The sequence below is a fragment of the Branchiostoma floridae genome, chromosome 11, assembly GCF_000003815.2.
Source record: "Branchiostoma floridae strain S238N-H82 chromosome 11, Bfl_VNyyK, whole genome shotgun sequence".
NCBI lineage: Eukaryota > Metazoa > Chordata > Leptocardii > Amphioxiformes > Branchiostomatidae > Branchiostoma > Branchiostoma floridae.
Window position 1 is genome coordinate 1153514 of NC_049989.1, and position 10058 is coordinate 1163571.

Sequence of the window (10058 nt, forward strand, 5' to 3'; positions counted from 1 at the left end):
TTAAACTGATAAGAACCTGTTTATTTGGTTCAAACAAAATCGTATAAACAAAAGAAGTCAGGGATAGTTACAAGAAGTCTAAAACAGAGTAAATCGACTTAACTTTTACTTTAACTTTACTTCAAATCATTATGATAACTCTAATCAAGAAGTAATAAAATTAAGGTGAGCAAGAGAAAAGGACTGTACAGGTGAACCATGTGGGAAGGTTAAGCACGCTCCTCCTGGATCCACACCGCGAAGCTACACGGCCACAAAAGTCCTGACAGTCAAAATAAAAGATCAACATAAAATTGGAAAGATAGTGTAGTCGACAGGATATACTTACGTGTTACCTATCTCTGATACATTCGCAAGGGGGGAATGGGCCGAATAATTGAGAAAACGTATTAATTTAGTAAATATCCGAAACAATCAAACTAACAGAAAGCGGGCGAAGAGAAGGTAACGTTTATGCAAATGATAATTTTTTGATCTAAACAAGTCTCCTATGCAAATGAATATCTTTTTAAACCAAATTCACATATAGTACAAAATAGCCCTCCAAATCTTTTTGGGACAGAAATCATTCCTTCCACCGAAAATACTTCATCCAGCACCTTAGCCACGGTCAAATCTTTCCCTCCTGATGTCAATTGGACCAAGACAAAGAACGAGCGGTGACTTCACTATCGAGAACGAAATTCTCATGCAAAACGTCCGGACGACCACAGTTCTTATATTGTCAACATAAAACCCTGTCACTGTCGCCTGTTAGCCTGGACCCCACCCTGGAGGACGCACGACCGTCGTTAGCAAGCAGCCGGAATGCCGACTATGATCGGATATAGACAAGTTCTTATGCTGTCGAGGGGTCAAACAAACTCAGTCACTGTCGCCTGTCCTAGCCTGGACCCCACACTGGAGGACTCATGGCCGTCATTGGCTAAACAGCCGGAATGCCAGAGAGTATAAGGTAAGCCCTGATCGCTTCTGTCGCACCGCAGTGCCTCTCTAACCCCCTCATATCCGTTCTGTGTATGACAATCTACATGAAAATCTAGAACTCGAGATGTCCGAATACAAGAAACGTACTTACGTTTTTGCCTACAGGGTAGATTTGTCAAGACTCGGTGCTGGAATCCATGGTGGACGACGGGAGGACTACATCCCAAACCGACCCCAGGACCTGGAGGGGTATTAGAAACGAAAGGTAAGTTTTCCATTAGAAATTTTTAACCACTTGAATCCCTTAACCCAATTACGATGGAACTCGCTTTCTGGAAGTTTGTGGAACTCTACCGTTATCTTGTTTTTCAAAAGGGTTTTGACGTTTACTGCCGTTACCTGTGGCGAAGAGAGTCTCTTATCATATAAGAGTTCACACCGCTCTTTCCACAATCTCTGCCTCAGGGAAGACGACAGATAGATTACAATGTCATTTTTTGACTTAGAAATTTTGTCGAGTACATCCACGTTATCCAGTGTTGCAAATGATTGTTCGATTCGAAAATCGTGCGCGATCCACCTTCGTATGAAACCTTCTAGCCAAGACCAGCATTGCTCGGCTTTTTCGCATTCGAAGAATACGTGTTGAAGTGTTTCTGATTGGTTACATTTGGGCCAAATACACTTATTGTCTTTGATTAACTTCCAAAATCTCAGAGTGCTTTTTGTCTTGATTATATTATGAACTATTTTCCAATTTAGGTCTTTCAAAACGTTAGGGAGAATTTCATTATGACAGACCGCCCAGATCTTTGACCAATTTTTTTTCGGCTGGCGAAGGACGACGGCGGCATCCCCGGCCCAAGTGCCCTCACTCAAGGAGTACAAGCATTTTAAAGTTGTTTGTGACCAGTCTAAAGTGGAATCTAAGCTATTATACCCTTCCACCACCTCCTTTAAGTGCTGTTGCGTCTTAGGCCATTCCACACAGTGTGGAACCAGGTTACTCCACTGATACAGGCCTAGTCTATTCAAGAACAGACCGAGCCAGTATCTGCCTATAACCGCCCAAGCAGCACTTTCTTTTTGGACCAGATGTTTAAAGGTCAAGGCGAACATGGCCTTAGCCTTTTCCGCGACATTAACTATCTCCAATCCACCTTTCATCTTTGGAAGATACAAAACCGATCTCTTAACTTGTTCCGTTTTACCCCCCCACAGGAACTTAAAGATGAGTGATTGAATTTCCTGTTCGCACACTTTTGGTAAGGGAAATACCGGGGCTATGTACCATAGCGTCGGTATTAGCACGGTGTTGATAACCACTTTCCTTCCTTCGAAGGACAGGGTGCTGTCCTCCCATTTAACCAACTTGTCTTTGAAACCCGAAATTCTGTGTTTCCAGTTGGTTTTGGCTAAGTTGCCATTCCCAAAGAAACCCCCAACCATCTTTAGTTTTGAGTTTGTCCATTGTTTTAATTGTATTGGGCCATCCCCCCTACCCCTCCATTTACCAAGCCACAAGGCTTCAGACTTTCCTTTGTTGAGTTTTGCACCCGCACCCAGTTCATATGTTTTGATATCCTCAAAAAGACGTCCAATGGAATCGTCCGTAGTAATTAAGGCACTGGAATCGTCCGCAAACATACTGAGTTTTTTCTCTGTCCCATTTGGTAGTTGGACCCCCCTTATGTCTTTGTTATTTCTTATTAGACAAGCTAACGGTTCTAGGGAGATAACGTATAGCAAGGGAGACAGGGAACACCCCTGTCTTACTCCCCTGCTAAACGCGATTTTATTTGATAAGTGTCCGTTTACCATAATTTTACAATAGGCGTTTTTATATAGACTCTGAATGTGTCCTCTAAAGACATGTCCAAATCCCATTTTGGTGAGCACTTTATCCAAAAATTGGTGGTTCACTCTATCAAAGGCTTTTTGTTGATCTAGAGATATGATGGCACCTTCTAGATTTTTGTGATTTACAAAGTCGATGATGTTTCTAAAGTCCAACAAGTTGTCGGTGATCGACCTACCAGGTACGGCACATGTCTGATCCTCATGGATTACATATTTGAGGACTTTCTTTAGCCTGTTCGTGATAGCTTTTGAGAGGATTTTATAGTCGACATTAAGTAGAGAAATGGGTCTTTTGTTCTTTACTTCTAGCGGGTCACCCGCCTTATTGAGCAGGGTGATGACGCTGCCTTTTTGGGACTCAGATAGGACCCCCCTGTTTAGGCCTTCGTTTAGAATCTTAGGTAAGTAGTTCTTTAATTTATCCCAAAACATAATATAAAATTCTTTGGTCAACCCATCCTCCCCAGGGCATTTTCCGTTACTAAAACTCTTTAGGGCCAATAGATAATCTTCTGATGTTAGAGGCTGTTCTAGTTGGACTTGGAGTTCTTCAGGTATAGTATTAGATAACTGATTCAGAAGTTCCTTCTGGGCTTCCTCATCTAGATCTTCGTTTGCGTATAGGTTTTCGTAAAAGGATTCGAAAACTTTACTTATGCCTTTTTGATCTTTTATAATCGTTCCTTTCTCGTCTCTTATTTCTTCTATAACCTTAGCTTTTCCCCTGGATATTTCTCGGGACAGAAAGAATTTTGTAGGTTTTTCTCCTTGTTCCTCCCATTGCACTCGCGAACGGACTTTGGCCCCCTCGTTTTCCTGTCTTTTTAGGTCAAAAAGCTCTTGTTTTACCCGGGCCAATTCCTTTGCTAAATCGGGATTTGGCTGCTGTGCTATGGTAATAGTAAGGAAATCGATACGTTCCATTAAACGGTCTCTATTTTGTCTCTTTTCTAGGGCCATCCTCTTGGCATGACTTACAATCAGCTGTCTGATCTTGCCCTTCACGTTGTCCCACCACTGACCTAGGTCAGGGAAGTACGGGATGAGCAAGACCCAGAAGTCAAAATGCTTGTCAAAGTCCAATTGGAAAGTTTGGGTAGCTATAACAGAGTTGTTGCACCTCCACAGACCCTCCCCCCTTACTATGTTTTTTGTTATTTTAACAGAGAAAGAGACACCGTCATGGTCCGAAAAGGGGACTGGGAGATAAGTAAAGAGGCTAACGGCCAATCTTTGGGGTAAGTAAAATCTATCCAGTCTGCATTGTATCGTGCACTTTTTATCCCTCCAGGTAAAACGAAAGGTGTTGGGATTCAAAACCCTCCATTTATCTTCAAGGTCAAAACGTGAACAGATGTCTTTAATTTCTTTATTACCGATGTTTCCTTGGGTAGGGTTCCCCCCCTTTTTATCCCACGTCAAGTCTTCTACGAAGTTAAAGTCTCCACAAAGGATAACGTTGTTGCCGTTGTTCCTTGTGGAAATGTATTCTAATAGGTCAGACAAAAACTTTCTCCTGGCAGAATTCAGGACTGGGGCATATATATTACATAACTTAAAGGCCGTTTCTCGGCAAGAAATTTTGCACGATATAATTCTGCCATCTATATCTTTGTTGATATCCGACACTGACCAATCAGAACAAGGGGAAAACAAGATAGCTACTCCACAGGAAGTCTGAGTTCCTGGGTTCCATAGGGCCCTCCCTCCCCACTGTTTTGTCCATTTTAATTGTTCCGATTTGTCACCAACATGACATTCTTGAAGACAGATTATATCCAAACGTTTTTCCTTGAAAAGATTAAAAGCTTGTGTACGCTTTTGCTCGTTTCTTAAACCATTAACATTGAAGGTAGCGATGTTTAGAGCCATTTGGCTAATGAGAAGAAGTAACAGGGAAGCCATGAGTGGGTGTTATTCAATGGGGGAACATTTACGAATTGGGGGTCTACATTTTCTTGGAGAACCAACGTTCTAAGGCTTTCGGTGTCGTTCCTTCTACGTACTCGACGTGTTCGCATATTAGATGCGTTAGCCATTTGGCGGGCGAGGGTGATCGGATCGCGCAGCCAGTCACCGGGCACGCGAAGGTTGGAGACTTCAAGCCGTGGGTGTTACTCAGATGTAAGCTTAGGGAACTCCACAACAATTCCTCTTTGGGGCACTTGTACCCAAAATGGGCACAAGCCATGGGAAAACCGTTGTTTCTCATCAGTCGAGACCCTTCGTAGGCTCTTTTCTGAGCTATTATTCTCTCTAGGGAAGACTTTTGCGAAGACGATACGGAAGATTTAGGCGTCGCTTTTTTTGCTGCCGGTTGCGGAAGCGAGTCTGAGGTTCTGTTTCTTTTTGACACTACAGTTGTCCAAATCGTCTCAGGGGTGTTACTAGGACCCTGTACTGGGTCCTGGCTAGGAGACGCTAGATCCTGACCGGATTTGTCTTGGCTTAGGGATGTTTTCCTAGCTATTTTAGTAGGTTCTGTTGTTGGATCCTGACTAGGAGGCACTATGTCCTGACTAGGAGTGGGTTTGTCCTGACTAAGGGGTGTTTTACTTTGGACTGTTTTTTCCTGTCCAGAAGATGTTTTGCTTGATTTGACTTGACTTGGAGTTGATGTACTGGGAACTTTCCCCTTCCTAGTAGGAGGCTGTGCCTTCTGACTAGAAGCCTGCTTTCTTTGGCTATCAGCCTCAGAAACAACTTCCTGACTAGGGAGCTGTGTTTCTTCACTAGAGGTTTGAGTTTCTGGGCTAGGGGTTGTTTCTTCTGGATCTAACTCATCCTGACTCGTGGATAGGTAGATTGAAATCTCACTTTCCGATGTTACCGTTCTTCTTTTATGGAAACACTCTCCACAGTAGAAAGTGTCCTGTTCTGAGCACTTTTTACATGTGATAAGGTGCACATCCTCTGAGGGGGACTCCTTATCACACCTATGGCATACCTTCTTCACGTGTAGGGGGAAGCCAGACTTTTCTTTACAAGCGTTACATCCCGTATTAACTAAGTCATCGGACTCATCTTCCTCATCGGTAAGTTCTTCTCCTTCTGAGTCTGAGTCTGACACTGAAACCCCCCCAGACATTTCTTCAAAGTTCACTACGCTTTCCCGCGTCCACCTATTACTGGGTTTAGCTAGGGCTCTCGCGTAGGAAGCTGCACACTCCCTGTTGGTGTGTCCGGACTTGCCGCAGACATTACACTTGATCTCGTTTGTGCAGTCTTTAATGGTGTGACCAATTTCATTACACTTAAAACATCTAATCTGGTCGCAATCGGAGGCAAAGTGACCCTCCTGATTGCACTTTAGGCATACTTGTTTTTGACCTTCATATTTTACCCAGATATGGTTATTGTTGATTCTCAGGGCATTAGGAATTGGCTTTTCAATGACCATGCGATACTGTCTGATACCTTTCTGAATGTTGTCATAGGGTGGTGGGTAGGTCGGGTATTTTACTGACATCACCTTACCGTACTGCCTTAACACTGCTTGCACTGTTCCTTCTGTGATATACGAGGGCACCCGGAACAGGGACACCACCGTGCCCATGCCGTACCCCTGGACCTCTACATGTGGATACCAATTCTTTAGACTTAACATTAACTCATTCTTTTTTCCCATCGTGTTCGTTGTTACTTCGAAGGTGTTTCTTCCTTTTAGCCAAACGTTATGTAGGTCAGACTTGACGTCTATACCTGCCATTTCGTGGAAGCTTTCCAAAATCCTCCTTACATCCGTTTCTTCTTCGAATTTAATACTGAAGCTCTTCTGGAACATATCATTTCCGTCGCTCTTTGGGGTCGCCATGGTTATTACAAGGGGGCAATTTAGTTCCCACCAACAAATAGGGAATCCCTGTAGAAAGTGTCTTGATAGTACTCTTCTCCGGACCTGCTAACGTTTCCGTTATACTCCGGCCCGGATTTTTCCCGTCAAGTGTGTGCGTCGAGGTGTTGCTCTTTGCTATTGGCGGGTGGAGTGATCCCAAAGGGAGTTCCACCCGCTACACCTTGAGGTTACAGGGCTCTCAAGGGCCTTAACTATCCTCACACTGACCAATAAAACTGTCGGCAAAAAGACCGTAAGATTTAGAAAGCTAACTAGAGATCAGTGGCCTTTCCAGGCACGACTGACCAAAAGACTACCAGCACCTCTCGGGGCGTTGTACCTGATGTAATCAGTAAAGATCGCTGCCATAAAGGCAGGGATCACCCATATCAAGGAAGGAAAACAATGGTCTAATCCACATCAGTCCCTAGCCGTAAGGCCAAGGATCAAGTGCAGCCCTTACCAGAAAACTGATAAGAACAGATACTACACTTGATCTTAGCCAAAAGGCCGAGAAGCGATAACGATGACCGTGACCGCTAGCGCCCCACCCCGGGGCGGGCCGGCCCCGGCCCGTGGAGCACCAACAGTCGCCAACGACTTCCCATTCCGCCGCCGCAGGATAGCGGACACCTCTAACCCAGTTGTTTGTTGATCCAGTGCCAATCCCGCCCCGTTTTCCTTCCTTTCGGCACAACATGCGACCCGCACTACTTCCCGACGACACACCGCAGCCCCTCTCGCGACACCCTCTCTCACCTCGGCCCCGTTTTGCGGCAAAACACACGTGACGTCGCCACAACGCAACCGCTCACTTTCACTTTCAGACCTATACAACAACAACCGCGGCCTGGCCCACTCGACAATGGTGTTCGCGAACCGCGCTCCGCCACTGGAACGCGATTCTCGAACGCCGCCCTAGCGACGGAGAGAAAGTACACACAACACAAGCGGTACTCACCTTCAATGCAGTCTTGCTCAACTCGGCCTTTCTTTCCTCTCCTCCGGGGGCACCGGCACTGCAGTCTGAAACAGAAAAGAAAGGAATGGCTATCTACTCTTTCCACTAGCCCACTCCAAGAAACAGCTGAAGGTTAGGGTTAGGGTTAGGGTTAGAGTTAGGGTTAGGGTTAGGGTTAGGGTTAGGGTTAGGGTTAGGGTTAGGGTTACGGAAAGTCGGACACACAAACTGCAGGCTCTTCTCAATATGCGCTCCGTCCGTACACATTCCCCATCGGGGAATCTAGATTGATTTCATGTCTGAAAGTTGGTCATGGAATAAGGTAAACGCTTGCTCTGTCCTGACCGCGTAAAGAGATTGCAGTCTGTGTGTGACATGTGTGTGCGTGCAACTTCTTTTGGATTTGTAAGGGGATGGACCGATCTCGGAGGTACTGCAATACCGAGCCGATCCGCGGTCAGGACAGAGCAAGCTCTTATTCCATGACCAACTTTCAAAAATCAATTTAATCTAGATTCCCCGATGGGGAATGTATCAGAGATTAAACTGATAAGAACAGATACTACACTTGATCTTAGCCAAAAGGCCGAGAAGCGATAACGATGACCGTGACCGCTAGCGCCCCACCCCGGGGCGGGCCGGCCCCGGCCCGTGGAGCACCAACAGTCGCCAACGACTTCCCATTCCGCCGCCGCAGGATAGCGGACACCTCTAACCCAGTTGTTTGTTGATCCAGTGCCAATCCCGCCCCGTTTTCCTTCCTTTCGGCACAACATGCGACCCGCACTACTTCCCGACGACACACCGCAGCCCCTCTCGCGACACCCTCTCTCACCTCGGCCCCGTTTTGCGGCAAAACACACGTGACGTCGCCACAACGCAACCGCTCACTTTCACTTTCAGACCTATACAACAACAACCGCGGCCTGGCCCACTCGACAATGGTGTTCGCGAACCGCGCTCCGCCACTGGAACGCGATTCTCGAACGCCGCCCTAGCGACGGAGAGAAAGTACACACAACACAAGCGGTACTCACCTTCAATGCAGTCTTGCTCAACTCGGCCTTTCTTTCCTCTCCTCCGGGGGCACCGGCACTGCAGTCTGAAACAGAAAAGAAAGGAATGGCTATCTACTCTTTCCACTAGCCCACTCCAAGAAAGGGTTAGGGTTAGGGTTAGGGAAAGCCGGGTTAGGGTTAGGGTTAGGGTTAGGCTTACGGAAAGTCGGGATAGGGTTAGGGTTACGGAAAGTCGGACACACACAAACTGCAGGCTTTTCTCAATATGCGCTCCGTCCGTACACATTCCCCATCGGGGAATCTAGATTGATTTCATGTCTGAAAGTTGGTCATGGAATAAGGTAAACGCTTGCTCTGTCCTGACCGCGTAAAGAGATTGCAGTCTGTGTGTGACATGTGTGTGCGTGCAACTTCTTTTGGATTTGTAAGGGGATGGACCGATCTCGGAGGTACTGCAATACCGAGCCGATCCGCGGTCAGGACAGAGCAAGCTCTTATTCCATGACCAACTTTCAAAAATCAATTTAATCTAGATTCCCCGATGGGGAATGTATCAGAGATTAAACTGATAAGAACAGATACTACACTTGATCTTAGCCAAAAGGCCGAGAAGCGATAACGATGACCGTGACCGCTAGCGCCCCACCCCGGGGCGGGCCGGCCCCGGCCCGTGGAGCACCAACAGTCGCCAACGACTTCCCATTCCGCCGCCGCAGGATAGCGGACACCTCTAACCCAGTTGTTTGTTGATCCAGTGCCAATCCCGCCCCGTTTTCCTTCCTTTCGGCACAACATGCGACCCGCACTACTTCCCGACGACACACCGCAGCCCCTCTCGCGACACCCTCTCTCACCTCGGCCCCGTTTTGCGGCAAAACACACGTGACGTCGCCACAACGCAGCCGCTCACTTTCACTTTCAGACCTATACAACAACAACAACAACAACAACCGCGGCCTGGCCCACCCGAACCGCGCTCCGCCACTGGAACGCGATTCTCGAACGCCGCCCTAGCGACGGAGAGAAAGTACACACAACACAAGCGGTACTCACCTTCAATGCAGTCTTGCTCAACTCGGCCTTTCTTTCCTCTCCTCCGGGGGCACCGGCACTGCAGTCTGAAACAGAAAAGAAAGGAATGGCTATCTACTCTTTCCACTAGCCCACTCCAAGAAACAGCTGAAGGTTAGGGTTAGGGTTAGGGTTAGAGTTAGGGTTAGGGTTAGGGTTAGGGTTAGGGTTAGGGTTAGGGTTAGGGTTAGGGTTACGGAAAGTCGGACACACAAACTGCAGGCTCTTCTCAATATGCGCTCCGTCCGTACACATTCCCCATCGGGGAATCTAGATTGATTTCATGTCTGAAAGTTGGTCATGGAATAAGGTAAACGCTTGCTCTGTCCTGACCGCGTAAAGAGATTGCAGTCTGTGTGTGACATGTGTGGCGGCAACTCTTGAT

General features: G+C 46.7%; 1 long non-coding RNA gene, 2 other non-coding genes and 1 pseudogene across 5 annotated transcripts in view; all 4 read right to left on the minus strand.

Annotated features, from left to right (window-relative positions):
* Positions 1-7055: 7055 nt before the first annotated feature.
* On the minus strand, positions 7056-7144 carry LOC118426780 (annotated as a pseudogene).
* The window catches only part of LOC118426595, a 30780-nt gene continuing 27819 nt past the window's right edge, over positions 7098-10058 (minus strand). Inside the window, exons 7-9 of one of the 3 annotated variants that reach the window (XR_004832428.1) lie at positions 9656-9720; positions 8621-8685; positions 7098-7648 (exon numbers count right to left, since the gene is read on the minus strand). This is a non-coding gene — a long non-coding RNA (uncharacterized LOC118426595). Of the gene's footprint in view, positions 7649-7996; positions 8686-9034; positions 9527-9655; positions 9721-10058 lie in introns of those variants that run through there. The other 2 variants (XR_004832429.1, XR_004832430.1) reach the window with 2 other exon arrangements.
* On the minus strand, positions 7992-8181 carry LOC118426763. Its single transcript, XR_004832459.1, has one exon. It is a non-coding gene; the product is annotated as a U2 spliceosomal RNA (small nuclear RNA).
* On the minus strand, positions 9030-9219 carry LOC118426764. The gene has a single exon (XR_004832460.1). It is a non-coding gene; the product is annotated as a U2 spliceosomal RNA (small nuclear RNA).